This window comes from Ranitomeya imitator, chromosome 2 (assembly GCF_032444005.1).
Source record: "Ranitomeya imitator isolate aRanImi1 chromosome 2, aRanImi1.pri, whole genome shotgun sequence".
Classification (NCBI taxonomy): domain Eukaryota; kingdom Metazoa; phylum Chordata; class Amphibia; order Anura; family Dendrobatidae; genus Ranitomeya; species Ranitomeya imitator.
In genome coordinates this window covers 343844355-343862630 of record NC_091283.1, presented here as the reverse complement: position 1 = coordinate 343862630, position 18276 = coordinate 343844355, and the positions used below count along the sequence as shown (strand labels likewise).

General features: G+C 48.1%; 1 pseudogene; it reads left to right on the top strand.

The window, feature by feature from the left end:
* The window catches only part of LOC138666521 (zinc finger protein 268-like), a 171996-nt pseudogene that overhangs the window by 10156 nt on the left and 143564 nt on the right, over positions 1–18276 (top strand).

Here is an 18276-nt window from a genome sequence, read left to right as displayed (position 1 = left end):
ATATTCTGACATGGATGGGTGCAATCTGGACTAGTCCATTTGGGACTGTACCCCGGGGTATAGTTTGGGCTAGGCCAGAGTATACCCGGGGTATTTTCTGGCCCAGAGGGGTATAAACTGGACTAGTCCAATTTATACCCCGGGGTATAGTTTGGGCTACGCCAGAATATACCCGGGGTATAATCTGGCCTAGGCTATTTTAACCCCGGCTATATTCAGGGCGGGGGGTTAATCTGGCCTGTTACACCGGCCTTATTCTCATCCTCATCATCCACAACCAGTACAACACCAGGGTGAATGTATTCCGTGATGCAAAAGTCACTCAGTTTTTGTGCAGGGGTGTTTTTCTGATGCCCGTTACTAATTAGACTGCTTTCACACATCAGGTTTTTCACCACATGCCGGTTCCGGTGTCGCGCCGCAGCACCGGATCCGGCTTATTTTGTGAAAACCGGATGGAATGGATCCGGTTTTCTGCCGGATCCGGATATCAGATCCGGCAGAAATCCGGATCAGTCCCATCCGGTTGGCATCCGTTTTTGGACGGATCCGGTTTCAAAAAACGCCCCCTGACAGGCTAAAAATGTGATTGGCCCCCTGAAAACTATATATACAGTGTTCCTACAGGCCATCAGTGACAGGTTTGAGAGGAGCAAGATGCAGAGCAAGATGGACGGCATTATTGCGAAGATTCTGCAGAACAACGTGGATTTCATCGTGGAGGCGAATCGATTGAAAACAATTGTTCTTGAGAAGGAGCGAGAGAGACAGAGCATTATGCGTCTGCGCCGATGCCGTTTGTGGATCCACACCATCACGGCACAGAGAATGACGCGGGGAGTCTTTTCTACTTTATATATGGAGCTACGAGGAGACCCAGAGAAGTTTTTCAGCTATATGCGGGTGAAAGCGGAGAACTTTGATGTATTGGTGGAGCAGATTGAACATCTAATAAGAAGGAATGATACATATTGCAGATTCTCCATTACACCGGCTGAGCGTCTGATGGTCACTCTTCGGTAAGCATTCTTTTTGGATGTACTCTAGTAGCGCACTTTCATTGATTGATATTTTGAATTTGCAGTAATTTCTGCCTTGCTTTTGTTCACAGATTCCTAGCTACTGGAGAATCCCTGTCTTCACTACATTTCCAGTTCAGACTGGGAATTTCAACTATATCTGGAATAGTGAGGCACACTTGCCGTGCACTGTGGGACTCTCTGCACGATCATTTTATTCCACATCCCATAATGCAGACTTGGTTGGAAGTAGCAGACAGATTCCAGGAAGTGTGTCAGTTTCCCAATTGCTTGGGCGCGGTGGATGGGAAACATATCCGTATTGTGAAACTGGCTGGTTCTGGATCCGAGTATTTCAACTATAAAAGTACTTTTCCATCGTGCTAATGGCCATCGCCGATGCGGATTACAAATTTGTAGCGGTGGATATTGGGGCGTATGGCCGCTCAAATGATTCACAAGTTTTCAAACTGTCTTCTATGGGGCGGCATTTGTATGGACAAACCTTTCAATTCCCCCCAAGACCACTGCCTCAAACCTCTGAGCCACCAATGCCTTTTGTTTGTGTTGGGAATGAAGGCTTTCAGAACATCTTTTGAAACCCTACTCCTGCCGTGGTATAAACAATACTAAGAGAATTTTCAACTACCGACTCGTTCACGGAGAATGGTGGAGTGTGCGTTTGGGATCTTACCCGCCAAATGGAGAGTTCTCCTGACATCTATTAACTTGAAGACAGACACTGTGGATGAGGTAGTGAAAGCGTGTGTTGTCCTGCACAATTATGTGATATCCAAGGAACAGATTTCCATTGAGGACGAGTCTGAACAAACCACCTTGGCTGATTATAGCAACCAAACGTATAGAAGTTCTGCCACTGTTTCCAGAATTCGGGATCAATTTGCAGAATATTTTATTTCACCCGAAGGAAGAATAGACTGGCAGGATGAGAGCGTTTGAACAATTTGTCTTTTTCCTTGTAACAAGTATTTTACCTTTTACCCAAGTTGTGTACCAGTTTGGTTTTACCTGTTACCCAAGTTGTGCACCTGTTTGGGTTGTACCCAAAGTATTTTACCTCTGACCAATAAACCTTGTTTAACCAAAGTGTTATCTATTATAACTCTTATAATTCTTTACCTTATAAAGAATAAATTCAAAATAGCTGTAAATAACACAGTTTTATTTTTTATTTTTTAAATAACAAAAACAAACTTTTCTTTTGAAATACAAAAATAAACTTTATTTTTCAGAACACAAAACTATAGATTGGAATAAGTCAGGGTGGAGATAGTGCTGGAGGGGCAGTCGGATAGGGACACTTCGACAGTGGGAGTGTGGAGAGAGGAATGTGTTGCTAGTGGTGAAGGAGTGGAGAAGACAATTGAGCGGGTCGACAGGAAAGTGGGATTGGGTTAGGAATTTGGTAGGATGGAGGGGTGTAGGTGATGTTTTGGAGGCAGAAGCAGTGATGGGTGGAGAAGAGGGTTGGGAAGGAGGTGAAAGAGGCTGTTGGTAGTGGGCAGGGAGAGGAGGCACAGATGAAGTAGATGGGAAGTGGTATGGGTCGGGATCATCATATTGGTCAGAATGGTGGGAAGGGGCACGGGCTGGACGCTGGTAGTGTGGCTGTTGGGATGGGGCACGGGCACGATGTGGATGATGAGGTTGATGTGATGGGGCACGGGCAGGTTGGTGGTAGGGGCAGGAGGATGGTAGTGGCTGTAGTGATGGAAAGTGGAGGAAGGGGGGGCAGTTGCAGCATGGGTTGCTAGAGTCTCTGCTTTTGAGGCAATGAGTGCTAGTCGACTGGCAGGATTCCATTACTTGCATTTGCTGAGAAGTAGATAGCGTCTCCTTTTGCTCAAGTACTGACTGGAAAAAAGTGTTGTTCGGTGACTGTCTTGCCTCTGAATGCATCGTTAACAGAAGTGTATGCTTCTTGAGTATACTTTTATTTATTAAATTAAAACCTGCAGCCATTTGTTTGGACAAAACTTTCAGACAGTTCTGGAAGGATGCGTTCAGGTGTAAGAACTCGGGCGCATAATTATGTACCTGACCCCTCTGCCGATGGTGCCCCGATGCTACAGGTTTACTATAGGTGGCAGCAGCAGTGGGGTGGGGTACATGAAACGCTATATCCTCACCAGCAGATACATGCAATGTAACCGGCCAGGATGCTCCAGCGCTCGTGGATGGGACAGAGGGATCCGATGTGTGGGAAGGTGCAGAGGGGCCAACACTGTCAAAGTGTTCCTCGGTGGCGGCCTCCTCAGGTATCGCCCCAGAAGGGTTCAAGTGTGCTGCAGTTTCCCGAGTGCTCCCGACGGTGCTGTGGAACAAAAGAGAAAAACAAACAATATATTTTAATTGCATAGCCCTGGATGAAAGAGCAAAAGAGGTTTAGACATGTTAAACATTGGTTATTACATGTGGTGGGTAATATTTACCTTCGTGTCACCATCGTTGACCTGAGGAACGACAGGGCTTCGGCATACTTGTATCTGCTCCTGCGTCCTCCAGATCCACTCGGGGCCCGCATCTCTTTGTTGAATTCCTTCTTAAAGCGATCCCTGATCGACCGCCATCTTTTCACAATCCTCTCACCTGTTAAAATAGGAGAAACACAACTTGGTTAGAAAAAATACTTACAATGCATCAAGAAAACTGAACTGAGTATACTTACGTTCTTGATTCTGGGCCCGAACATCGAGGTCCTCCCACCTCAGTATAAGCTCTTGGCAGACTTGCTCCCAGAGTCGCCGGGTCATGATGATATCAGCATGGCGGCGGTCACTCATGTTCCACAGCGGCTCCCTGTCTCGGATAAGATCGATGAGGAGGTCAATATCGAGGCCGACCTCCTCACTGTCAGAATCAGGAGCACGCTGTGAAGCCTGTTATAAAAAAGGGGAAAAAAAATTACAACAAAATTAAAAAATAAAGAATAAACCTCCAGGAAAAAAATGCTTACACGATGACGGCCGCCATGTCTCTCACGCCGACGACCCTGGAAGCCACTGGGAGGACCTCTGGATTGACCACCAGAATCCGAACTCTAGAAGAGAAAAAAACATAACAATTATGTGCTTGTATGTAGCCTTTTTATGTGTAGTGTGCCATGTGATATCTATAATGATTAGTTTGTATGTGTTGTGTTCTATCTGTAAGTATCTTGTGTTGTGTGTAGTGTGAGCTTGTGGTTCCGCGATACATGAAAGAAACATACCAATTGTGATCCCGCTCCAGTTCTTTCTCCACCCCTTCCCTGTTCTTCGGGGAGCACCTCTTGGACTGTGGCAGCAGCTTCCTACAGAGAGGAAAAAGGGCAAAATACATTAATATATACACATACATATACAAATACACACACACACACACACACGAGAGAGGGAGAGAGAGCAAAATTATGTAAAAAACATATTTACCTCAGTGCGCTGCCGACGGGAGGGCTCCCAGAAGAAGACATGGCTGCTCTGGTACGGCTTGGCTGGCTGGACTCTGTGGCAGGAAAGCTGGCTGGGCTCTGTGGGAGGAGAGCTGGCTGGCCTCTGTGGCAGGCCTGTGGCTGGTTGGGATCTGTGGCAGGAGAGCTGGCTGGGCTCTGTGGCAGGAGAGATGGCTGGGCTTTGTGGCTGGTTATAGCTGGCTGGCCTCTGTGGCAGGCCCGTGGCTGGCTGGGCTCTGTGGCAGGAGAGCTGGTAGGGCTCTGTAGCAGGAGAGCTCACTGGGCTCTGTGGCTGGTTATAGCTGGCTGGCCTCTGTGGCAGGCCTGTGGCTGCCTGGGCTCTGTGGCAGGAGAGCTGGCTGGGTTCTGTGGCAGGAGAGCTGGCTGGGCTCTGTGGCTGGTTATAGCTGGCTGGCCTCTGTGGCAGGCCCGTGGCTGGCTGGGCTCTGTGGCAGGAGAGCTGGCTGGGCTCTGTGGCAGGAGAGCTGGCTGGGCTCTGTAGCAGGTTATAGCTGGCAGGCCTCTGTGGCTGGCTCCACTCCAGGCTTGGCTGGCTGGGCTCTGTGGCAGGTTATAGCTGGCTGGCCTCTGTGGCTGGCTCCACTCCAGACTTGGCTTGCTGGGCTCTGTGGCAGGGTCCGCTCTAGGCTTGGCTGGCTAGGCTCTGTGGCAGGGTACGTTCCAGGCTTGGCTGGCTGGGCTCTGTGGCAGGTTTATAGCTGGCTCCGCTCTCTGGCTCTTTTGTTAGGTTCTTCAGTCTTGGCAGGGTGTGGGCTCTCTGGCTGGCAGTATGGCTGGAAATGAGTGAGGGCCTCAATGGCATTGCTTTATATATGTGTCCTGGGGCAGGCCCATAGTTTCTGATCATGCTCAGTGTAAAAAGCCGGATCAGGCCGCCGGATCCGCCTTTTTCCGGATCCGGCGCAATCCGGCATCCATAGACATGCATTATAGCGAAAAGCCGGAAAGGACGGATCCGGCCCTTCCGGATTTTTCGCCACAGACAAAAAACGTTACAGTAGACTTTTTTCCAGACGCCGGAATCGAATGTTCGCCAGATCCGGCACACAACCGGAAAGAACGCTGGGCCATCCGGCGCAATCCGGCATTAATACAAGTCAATGGAGTAAAAAACCGGTTCCGGTTTTTATTTTTTCCGGTTCCGATTTTTCTCCAAAGAACCGGATTTAGCCTGAAACAACCTGATGTGTGAAAGTAGCCTTAGAAACCAAAATAAACTCCCCCAGGGGGAACTGTTATCAAAATGAGATGTACGTATACCCAGATAGATTAGCGAAATTAGGATTATTTAGTCTAGAAAAAAGACGACTGAGGGGTGATCTAATAACCATGTATAAGTATATAAGGGGACAATACAAATATCTCGCTGAGGATCTGTTTATACCAAGGAAGGTGACGGGCACAAGGGGGCATTCTTTGCGTCTGGAGGAGAGAAGGTTTTTCCACCAACATAGAAGAGGATTCTTTACTGTTAGGGCAGTGAGAATCTGGAATTGCTTGCCTGAGGAGGTGGTGATGGCGAACTCAGTCGAGGGGTTCAAGAGAGGCCTGGATGTCTTCCTGGAGCAGAACAATATTGTATCATACAATTATTAGGTTCTGTAGAAGGACGTAGATCTGGGTATTTATTATGATGGAATATAGGCTGAACTGGATGGACAAATGTCTTTTTTCGGCCTTACTTACTAACTATGTATATTTTTTCCCATTTATTCTTCTATATTCCAGTTTTAATATCTCTGCACCGTCCTCTTATGACCTAGTGTATATTTCTACAATATGAAAATATTGCAATACTATTTTTTTTCTATATCCCTGTCTCTGAGCTGTTGCTAGGGACAAACATATCGCGTTGGACACAATCTGGCATCATATATACAGTGGGGCAAAAAAGTATTTAGTCAGTCAGCAATAGTGCAAGTTCCACCCCTTAAAAAGATGAGAGGCGTCTGTAATTTACATCATAGGTAGACCTCAACTATGGGAGACAAACTGAGAAAAAAAAATCCAGAAAATCACATTGTCTGTTTTTTTATAATTTTTTTTGCATATTATGGTGGAAAATAAGTATTTGGTCAGAAACAAACAATCAAGATTTCTGGCTCTCACAGACCTGTAACTTCTTCTTTAAGAGTCTCCTCTTTCCTCCACTCATTACCTGTAGTAATGGCACCTGTTTAAACTTGTTATCAGTATAAAAAGACACCTGTGCACACCCTCAAACAGTCTGACTCCAAACTCCACTATGGTGAAGACCAAAGAGCTGTCAAAGGACACCAGAAACAAAATTGTAGCCCTGCACCAGGCTGGGAAGACTGAATCTGCAATAGCCCACCAGCTTGGAGTGAAGAAATCAACAGTGGGAGCAATAATTAGAAAATGGAAGACATACAAGACCACTGATAATCTCCCTCGATCTGGGGCTCCACGCAAAATCCCACCCCGTGGGGTCAGAATGATCACAAGAACGGTGAGCAAAAATCCCAGAACCACGCGGGGGGACCTAGTGAATGAACTGCAGAGAGCTGGGACCAATGTAACAAGGCCTACCATAAGTAACACACTACTCCACCATGGACTCAGATCCTGCAGTGCCAGACATGTCCCACTGCTTAAGCCAGTACATGTCCGGGCCCGTCTGAAGTTTGCTAGAGAGCATTTGGATGATCCAGAGGAGTTTTGGGAGAATGTCCTATGGTCTGATGAAACCAAACTGGAACTGTTTGGTAGAAACACAACTTGTCGTGTTTGGAGGAAAAAGAATACTGAGTTGCATCCATCAAACACCATACCTACTGTAAAGCATGGTGGTGGAAACATCATGCTTTGGGGCTGTTTCTCTGCAAAGGGGCCAGGACGACTGATCCGGGTACATGAAAGAATGAATGGGGCCATGTATCGTGGGATTTTGAGTGCAAACCTCCTTCCATCAGCAAGGGCATTGAAGATGAAACGTGGCTGGGTCTTTCAACATGACAATGATCCAAAGCACACCGCCAGGGCAACGAAGGAGTGGCTTCGTAAGAAGCATTTCAAGGTCCTGGAGTGGCCTAGCCAGTCTCTAGATCTCAACCCTATAGAAAACCTTTGGAGGAAGTTGAAAGTCCGTGTTGCCAAGCGAAAAGCCAAAAACATCACTGCTCTAGAGGAGATCTGCATGGAGGAATGGGCCAACATACCAACAACAGTGTGTGGCAACCTTGTGAAGACTTACAGAAAACGTTTGACCTCTGTCATTGCCAACAAAGGATATATTACAAAGTATTGAGATGAAATTTTGTTTCTGACCAAATACTCATTTTCCACCATAATATGCAAATAAAATTATAAAAAAACAGACAATGTGATTTTCTGGATTTTTTTTTCTCAGTTTGTCTCCCATAGTTGAGGTCTACCTATGATGTAAATTACAGACGCCTATCATCTTTTTAAGTGGTGGAACTTGCACTATTGCTGACTGACTAAATACTTTTTTGCCCCACTGTATGAACCTGTGTTTGCCCCTCCCTTTTATTATTTACTTTCATCGGTGGATTAACAGCCTTTATTTCTATTTCAGTATGATTTACCTTTATGTCTTTTCATTCTCCACCACTAGATCACCAGGCTAAACGTCTTATGTGCCGCTACAGGCAGTCCAATTTTCGGCAAGAGTGTCTATGATGCCCATAGTATATTTTTTTTAAAATGTATCCCCCTTGGGGAGATGTTTGTCAGCCCATGCACTGCGTGTATGGGCATTACAAGTCAAGGAGACACACTCCTTTACGTTGGGCCTATTTTTTTCATGAGGCCTTCGGCAATGTCTCCTCATTCTCCACCAGTACATCACCAGGCTTAACGTCTTCTATGCCGCTACAGGCAGGCCAATTTTTGGCAAGGGAGTCTATGATGCCCATAGTATATTTTTAAAAAATGTATCCCCCTTGGGGAAATGTTTGTCAGCCCATGCACTGTGTGTATGGGCATTACAAGTCTAGGAGACACACTCCTTTACATTGGGACTAGTTTTTAAAGGGAACCTGTCACCCCGTTTTTTCAGATTGAGCTATAAATACTGTTAAATAGGGCCTGCGCTGTGTGTTACTATAGTGTATGTAGTGTACCCTGATTCCCCATGTATGCTGAGAAATACATTACCAAAGTCGCCGTTTTCGCCTGTCAATCAGGCTGGTCAGGTCGGGTGGGCGTGTTCACAGCGCTCTTTTCTTCCCCAGCTTTCCGTTGGTGGCGTAGTGGTGTGCGCATGTCCAAGGTCCGAATTCCCTGCGCCCACGTGAAGACACAGCGCGCGATCTGCGCTGTCATCCCTTTCATCGGTGGGGCGGCCATCTTCCTGGGGCCGCGCGTGCGCAGATGGAGTGCTCTGCTGCACGGGGCTTCAGGAAAATGGCCGCGGGATGCCGCGCGTGCGCACAAGAGATCGCGGCGGCCATTTTCCCAAAGCCGAGATGCAAACTCGGCTTTGGGAAAATGGCCGCCGCGATCTCTTGTGCGCACGCGCGGCATCCCGCGGCCATTTTCCTGAAGCCCCGTGCAGCAGAGCACTCCATCTGCGCACGCGCGGCCCCAGGAAGATGGCCGCCCCCACCGATGAAAGGGATGACAGCGCAGATCGCGCGCTGTGTCTTCACGTGGGCGCAGGGAATTCGGACCTTGGACATGCGCACACCACTACGCCACCAACGGAAAGCTGGGGAAGAAAAGAGCGCTGTGAACACGCCCACCCGACCTGACCAGCCTGATTGACAGGCGAAAACGGCGACTTTGGTAATGTATTTCTCAGCATACATGGGGAATCAGGGTACACTACATACACTATAGTAACACACAGCGCAGGCCCTATTTAACAGTATTTATAGCTCAATCTGAAAAAACGGGGTGACAGGTTCCCTTTAATGAGGCCCTCAGCAATGAAGAATATGAAGTTTTTCTGTGGCCATCCAGTACCTGGGTTCAAAGGCTTATTGGGGTGCATATGACTTGATAGCAGGGCAGGCCTTGCATTCAATGCAACATTTTTTCAGGAATCCCTCCTATACCTCACGTGAAAGGGGTATTGGGGTGTGTTGTAATTGTTGGCAGCCCAGCCACTCACTTCATAGGCAATAACAGCATAGGAGATCCACTGTTTAATAATTGCCCTTTAAGAATTTTAATGCCGTCTGATGCCCCTCTAAAAATAGGCTTTGTGACTTTGAGTCTCTTGTTCATAAATGAAACAAGATATCACCTTATGTAGACAAAACCAAACTCATCATCTTTCCCCCATCTCCCGTATCCCCCCCCCCTACCTGAACTATCTATTATAGTAAACAGCATCACGCTCTCTCCCGCACCTGAAATCCGCTGCCTCGGGGTAACTCTCGATTCTGCCCTGTCCTTCAAACCGCACGTCCAAACCCTTGCCACCTCCTGTCGCCTCCAACTCAAAAATATTGCCAGAATCCGTCCCTTCCTCAGCCCACAATCTACTAAAACTCTTGTGCATGCCCTCATCATCTCTCGCCTCGATTACTGCCACACCCTCCTCTGTGGCCTCCCTGCTAACTCTCTTGCACCACTCCAGTCTGTCCTCAACTCTGCTGCTCGGCTAATCCACCTCTCTCCTCGCTACTCCTCTACTTCACCCCTCTGCAAATCCCTCCACTGGCTCCCAATTCCCCAACGAATCCAGTTCAAACTACTAACACTGATCTACAAAGCCATCCACAATCTGTCCCCTCCCTATATCTCTGAACTAATCTCCCACTATCTTCCCTCACGTAATCTTCGATCCTCCCAAGACCTCCTACTCTCCTCCACACTAAGGCTACGTTCAGACTAGCGTTGTGCTAGTGTGCGTCGGGCGACGCAGCGGCGACGCACGCGTCATGCGCCCCTATGTTTAACATGGGGGACGCATGCGTTTTTGTTTGTTGCGTTTTGCGACGCATGCGTCTTTTTTGCCGCAAGCGTCGGACCAAGAAAATGCAACAAGTTGCATTTTTCTTGCGTCCGATTTTCGGCAAAAAACGACGCACGCGTCGCAAAACGCAGCATTTTTGCGTTCGTTTTGCCGCGTTTTTGCGTGCGTTGTGCGTTGCGTCGCCGACGCAGCGGCGCACAACGCTAGTCTGAACGTAGCCTTATTCCTTCCTCACACAACCACCTCCAAGATTTCTCCCAAATATCCCCCATCCTCTAGAAATCCACGCCTCAACATGTCCGATTATCCACCACCCTCGGATCCTTCAGACGGAACCTGAAAACCCATCTCTTCAGGAAAGCCTACAGCCTGCAATAACCATTCTGCCACCTCACCAACCGCCCGAGCTGCCGCCAAGTCACCGACCACCCGAGCTGCCACCATGTCACCGACCACCCGAGCTGCCGCCATGACCACCCGAGCTGCTGCGACGACCACCCAGGCTGCCGCCTCACCACCACCAGTGCTGCAGCACACCAACCTCCTGTCTCTTCCCCATTATCCTGAAGAATGTAAGTCCGCAAGGACAGGGTCCTCTCCCCTCTGTACCAGTCTGTCACTGTAAATTTGTTTACTGTTAACAATATCTATAACCCTGTATGTAACCCTTTTTCACATGTACAGCACCATGGAATTAATGGTGCTATATAAATAAATACCGTATATACTCGAGTATAAGCCGACCCGAGTATAAGCCGACCCCCCTAATTTTGCCACAAAAAACTGGGAAAACTTATTGACTCGAGTATAAGCCTAGGGTGGAAATGCAGCATTTACCGGTGAATTTCAAAAATAAAAATAGATCATTATTTCCCCATAGCTGTGCCATACAGTGCTCTGCACCGTTCATTGTGCCCCATAGATGTGCTATATACGGTGCTCTGCACCGTTCACTGTGCCCCATAGATGTGCCATATACGGTGCTCCGCACCGTTCACTGTGCCCCATAGATGTGCCATATACGGTGCCCTGCACCGTTCACTGTGCCCCATAGATGTGCCATATACGGTGCTCTGCACCGTTCACTGTGCCCCATAGATGTGCCATATACGGTGCTCCACACCGTTCACTGTGCCCCATAGATGTGCCATATACGGTGCCCTGCACCGTTCACTGTGCCCCATAGATGTGCCATATACGGTGCTCTGCACCGTTCACTGTGCCCCATAGATGTGCCATATACGGTGCCCTGCACCGTTCACTGTGCCCCATAGATGTGCCATATACGGTGCTCCGCACCGTTCACTGTGCCCCATAGATGTGCCATATACGGTGCTCTGCACCGTTCACTGTGCCCCATAGATGTGCCATATACGGTGCTCTGCACCGTTCACTGTGCCCCATAGATGCTCCACATAAATCTCTGCCGCCGCCGCCGCCGCTGCTGCTGCTGCAATCAAAAAAAAAAACCACATACTCACCTCCCTTGATTGCAGCTCCTGGCGTCTCGTTCCGGCGCCTCCATCTTCCCGGCGTCTCTGTTCTGACTGATCAGGCAGAGGGCGCCGCGCACACTATATGCGTCATCGCGCCCTCTGCCTGAACAGTCAGAGCGCAGACGCCGGGAAGATGGAGGCGCCGGCCGGGAAGATGGAGCGACGCTCGGCGGCTGGAACGAGGACAGGTGAATATGCTATACTTACCTAGTCCTGGCGATCCTCGCGCTGTCCCTCTGCCTGGTCTTCGGTGCCGCAGCTTCTTTCTCTATCAGCGGTCACCGGCACCGCTGATTAGAGGAATGAATAGGCGGCTCCACCCCTATGGGAGGTGGAGCCGCTTATTCATTTCTGTAATGAGCGGTCCCACGTGACTGCTGAAGAGGGGAAGAAGCTGCAGCACAGAAGACCGTGGGACGGCAGGGACAGCGCGAGGATCGCTGGGACTAGGTAAGTATACCTCAGCGCCCTCACCCCCTCACCCGCCGACCCTGCCACCCACCTTGACTCGAGTATAAGCCGAGAGGAGCACTTTCAGCCCAAAATTTTGGGCTGAAAATCTCGGCTTATACTCGAGTATATACGGTAATAATAATGTGTCACACACCACATGGCCAGCTAGGGTTGTTAAATGTTGCAATGACATTTCCCAGTTAATGTATTTGTGTTGGTTGAAAGCAATGTAAAAGTTGAAAAATGCATCAGAAACGTTGCGTGTGAACATAGCCCAAGTGGTGGAGAAACATTTTGGTCTGGGGATAATTATTTTGCTTTATATACAATTCATTGCCCTGGAAAGGGTGTACCTTAACATATTTCCCAGCAAAATCCATTTTGGATTCATTTTTGTATGTTTTTTTTGGTGCACCTGTAAAAATGGCGTGCAACTCTGACAACGTTGCTTACAGCTGTGACCTTGGAGTCAGAAATGCTTCTAGGGGTGATCCCCATGATATTCCCATGTCATTTAAGCAGTGTTTCCATCATTTTCAGACATTTTAGACCTTAAAAGGACCCCCGGGGGAGGGGGGGATTGCGGTAAAAATACTCGGGTTTCCTATAGACTTACATTGGGCTCGTTGCTAGGGTCGAGTACCCGAGTATTCCAATTTGCTCGACCCGAGCAACGAGCACCCGAGCATTTTAGTGCTCGCTCATCACTAGTCCTCATCACTAGTCACAGTATTCAGCTGCAAACTCAAGGGAAGAAACTGCTTATTGTGTCAGTGGCCTAAAATATATAAGTTTTATTAGTAGCTGTCAGGGAAAAAACGGAATGTTGTAAAATAATAAAAATACCATTGCTTCTTGGGTCCCCACCAGTCTCTGTATTTCCTGGTTAGTCCTATCGAACTTGAGATTCCTACAGCTAATCAGTTGTCAAAGCAGTGGCCATCTTGGCTAGTGATTTGGAGCATAGAAATGTCTTAGTCGGCAATTTAACTGATGTTCCAGTCCATAAAAGACAAGAGAATACAACATCTACACGTTCTGTCTCCTGATATATTTCCCCTTATTAGCTCCAGTAACTGTGTTATTGAATTCTTTATTATGTTACATCGACTCATCTTCTTTGTATTCAGGTGCCTTCAATATCCGATCATCTCAGTGAAGATCTTCTATATTAAGAGAATTTTTCTGAATTACTCATTAAAGATGGATATGGACAGAGACAAGATGGAGGAAAGGATATTACACATAACCCTAGAGATCCTCTTCTGGCTTACTGGAGAGGTGAGAGATTCTGATGACGTCACATTACATCATTCTTATCTATGGGAATAACAGATGTACAAAACTGGAGAGGTGAGTAGTGTTGAGCGATACCTTCCGATATTTGAAAGTATCGGTATCGGATGGTATCGGCCGATATCCGAAAAATATCGGATATCGCCGATACCGATATCCGATACCAATACAAGTCAATGGGACACAAATATCGGAATGGATCCCAGGGTCTGAAGGAGAGGAAACTCTCCTTCAGGCTCTGGGATCCATATTCATGTGTAAAATAAAGAATAAAAATAAAAAATATTGATATACTCACCCTCGGACGCGGCCTGGTTGTAACTGCTGCAACCGCCATGATTCCCTTCCTAAGAATGTGTCCGTGAAGGACCTTCGATGACGTCTTGGCTTGTGATTGGTCGCGTGACCGCTCATGTGACCGCTCACGCGACCAATCACAAGCCGCGACGTCATCGCAGGTCCTTCACGCGCGTTTGAGGGTGAGTATATCAATATTTTTTATTTTTATTCTTTATTTTACACATCAATCTTCATCCCGATACCGATTCCCGATATCGCAAAAATATCGGAACTCGGTACTGGAATTCCGATACCGCAAATATCGGCCGATACCCGATACTTGCGGTATTGGAATTCTCAACACTAGAGGTAAGGTCTCTGGAAATGTCTGTAGTGAGACTTATTAATGTGTCTCTCCATAACCAGGATTACACAGTAGTGAAGAAGACTTCTAGTTACCACTCTCATGACCCTGTGTCTGATGGATGGGGAAGACCCCTGAGCCCAATCACAGGGCCTCCACCTCACCCGCTGATACATGAGGATATCAATGACCAGAAGATCCTAGAACTCACCTACAAGATGATTGAGCTGCTGACTGGAGAGGTGACACAGCTGGGAATGCTGGCACATTATTTAGTGACGCTATGAGAGGATCAGGGGTATGACTGTATCATTCTATATGTCAGGTTCCTTTAAGGTGTGAAGATGTTGCTGTCTATTTATCCATGGAGGAGTGGGAGTATTTAGAAGGACACAAAGATGTGTACAAGGACGTCATGATGGAGGTTCCCCAGCCCCTCACATCACCAGGTAATTGACAGGACTAAATAAATACACACGGCCTATAATTATCTGTATGTAAAAAAGGAATAAAGTCCCTGTATGTGTTTCCTCCAGATCTATCCAGTACGAGGACAACACCAGAGAGATGTCCCCGTCCTCTTCTTCCACAGGACTGTAAACAAGAAGATTCCAATGTTCCTCAGTATCATCAGGTAGATGGAGAGAAGGTGTCATGAGATCTACCCTATGATGTGTAGACGGCTGTGAAGGTCTTGTGTTCAGTCTTGTTTTATCCACCAGTATTATATATATGTATTATACTTGTGTAATGAGAACGGTGGAGATGGCAGGATTAGAGCTGATCATAGATGCGACTTCTCCATCTGTTTGTGACTTTTACAATATTTGTTTCAGGATGAAGATCTGACCCATATTGATACTACAGAGACATATGTGAGGGGTGATGAGTGGTGTAAAGAGGAGATTCCTACATATGACTACCCAGGTGAGCAGTGACCACTAAAGGCGGAGAAATCACAGGTTCTTGTCAGTTACTGGCTGTGGCTGCATTATCAGTGCTGTAGACCGGCCATATAACAATCGTGAGATCACCATTTTGTCGCTGTAGCATAACATTCTCCTACATCCAAAAATGTTCAAATTACTTTGTGAAATTGTAAAAGCCTTTTTCTGTAGAACTTAGAACCTGGAACATCCACCTACCCCCTGGGATTAGAGGATGCTGACTCTTACCTGCCCAGATCTGTAAACTACAAAACGAAATGACAGCGTACATAGAATGTGCTGACAAGTTAGAAAATCACTTGAAGGAAATTATTATGATGGGGCTGTTAGAGAAAGCAGAGGGTAATGATTCTGTTGGCTTCCTAGAAACTTGACATATTATTGGATGAATCTCCCTTCTCTCCCTTCTGTGCTGCTGAATGTGCTCATATGGTCCCTACAAGACCAGGTCTAGTCTTTCTGGTCAAACTTCCCTTTTATAATTGACAACATTAAATGTGCAGTGAGGCCAAGTGTGAATTTCTGTACAATAACAACAAAGTTTCCCTTTATCTTGACTTTTCAATTTCTTTTAAAACCAAAATGAAAATACAAAAACACACAAGTGCTACCTGACCATGCAGCAGAAAACCACCACTAGAATCCCCTCAGCTGCTAAGGTCAATAAGGGGTAGGTGTCACCCTTATAGAAAAATAGACATGTGTTAAAGGGAATTTGTCACCCCAAAATTCGCCTATAAGCTAAGGCCACCGGCATCAGGGTTTTATCTACAGCATTCTGCAATGCTGTAGATAAGCCCCCGATGTAACCTGAAAGATAAGAAAAACGGGTTATATTATACTCACCCAGGGGCGGTCCCGCTGCTGGTCCGGTCAAACGGGCGTCTTTGGTCCGCTCCGGCGCCTCCCATCTTCATTACAAGACGTCCTCTTCTGATCTTCAGCCACGGCTCCAGCGCAGGCGTACTTTGCTCTGCCCTCTTGAGGGCAGAGGATAGTACTGCAGTGCGCAGGCGCCGGAAAGGTCAGAGGCCGGGTCCGGCACCTCCCATCTCCATTTAATGACGTCCTCTTCTTTGCTTCCTGCCGCTGCTCCAGCGCATGCGTACTTTATCTGCCCTGTTGAGGGCAGCGTAAAGTACTGCAGTGCGCAGGCGCCGGGCCTCTCTGACCTTTCCCGGCGCTTACGCATTGCAGTACTTTGCTCTGCCCTCAACAGGGCAGATAAAGTACGCCTGCGCAGGAGCCGCGGCAGGAAGCAAAGAACAGGACATCATCGTACGAAGATGGGAGAATGCTGTAGATAAGCCCCTTATGCCGTTGGCTTTAGCTTATAGGTGAATTTTGGGGTGACAGATTCCCTTTAAATAGACTGACTGCGCTCCAGGAGAGAATAGCACAGAGCAAACTAAGTGGGTCCAATGAACAAAGAATATATAGAGTGGTAGCCGTCCAATAAACCAAATACTAGCCCCAGATGGCACTCCAAGAGACAATAGCAAAAGAATAAGCTAAGTAGATTCGATAAGCAAACCATGTATATAATAATCAAGTAGCCGTCCAGTAAATCAATTACTAGCCCCAGATGGTAACAACACTACTAGCACACAGATTCCCTTTATAATAAGACAGGCAGTGGAGCCCTTACCGTTTAGTGGAGGGTGTCATGTGAGGGCTGCAGTGATAGTTGACTTTGTGGAACTTTCTCCCATCTCCCCACTGTGTCTCTGGAGTTCAGCCACAGTGATCTTTGGGTTCTTCTTTACATCTTTCACCAAGGCTCTTCTCCCACGATTGCTAAGACTTCTGGTGGTCCCATTTTAAGGTATATGATGGCCACTGTGCTCTTAGGAACCTTGAGTACTGTAGAAAATCTTTTATAACCTTGACCAGATCTCTGCCTTGCCACAATTCTGTCTCTGAGCTTCTTGGCCAATTGCTTTGACCTCGTGATTCTCATTTGGTCTGACATGCACTGTGAGCTCTTAGGCCGGAGTCACACATGCGAGAAACACGTCCGTGTCTCGCATGTGAAATCCAAGCTCTGGCGCCGGCACTTCGGAGCGGAGCGTGCGGCTCCATGTGTTCCTATGCGGCCGCACGCTCCGCTCCACAGTGCCGGCGCCAGAGCTTGGATTTCACATGCGAGACACGGACGTGTTTCTCGCATGTGTGATCCCGGCCTAACATAGACAGGTGTGTGCCTTTCAAATCAAATCCTATCAGTTTAAGGCTATGTGCAGATGTTCAGGAATGTCTGCAGAATTTTCCTGAACAAAACCGGACTTCTTCTGCAGGAAATGAGCTCACGTTTTTATTGCGTTTTTCTGCGTTTTTTTCTCTGATCGCTCATGATGGCACCACGGAGAGAGGGGATCCGCCCACCAAGGACAGGAAACCTACGGATAAAAAGGCGGTACCACTCTCCTGCATCAGTTGGTTTCCTGTCCTTGATGGGAGACCTACGGACTTACCGAAGATCGACGTTGGAATTCCGGGGCCATCCAGTCCGACTCAGGCAGCTGGGGTCCCTCTGCCTCGGCTGGGGTGGTGACCCGAAGCGCCACCGCTGAAGGCTAGTGGGCCTCTAGGGTGTGCGGGGGAGGTGACAGGGAATTCGCGGTCACCTCCCCAGGTAAGATGCAGCAGCGGCAACATCCAGGGGGGTCCCTCTGTGGTTGCGGGAGGTGCGGCACGGGCCTCCCGAACAAGCGTCAGCCTGCACACTGCACTGCCATCAGGCATGCAGAGCCGCGCGGCAGGGGCTGCATAGGACCGGGAGCGCCGGTCAGCAGTGCCATATCTGCACTCCGGGCACCATCTTGAGGGTCAGGCGCATGCCCGGAGTTTTTGCTGGTCTCGCGATGCGCGGGCGCCGCCGAGGCCCATCTGCGCAGGCACCGGCGTTCGGCGCTCCTCGCAGGCGGCAGGCGTTGCATACGAGCCGCTGGAGCTCAACTGCGCAGGCGCCGGCATTCGGCGCTCCTCGCCGTCGGCTGGACGCTACTGCGCAGGCGGGGGGGCCGCTCAGGCGTTGCATAC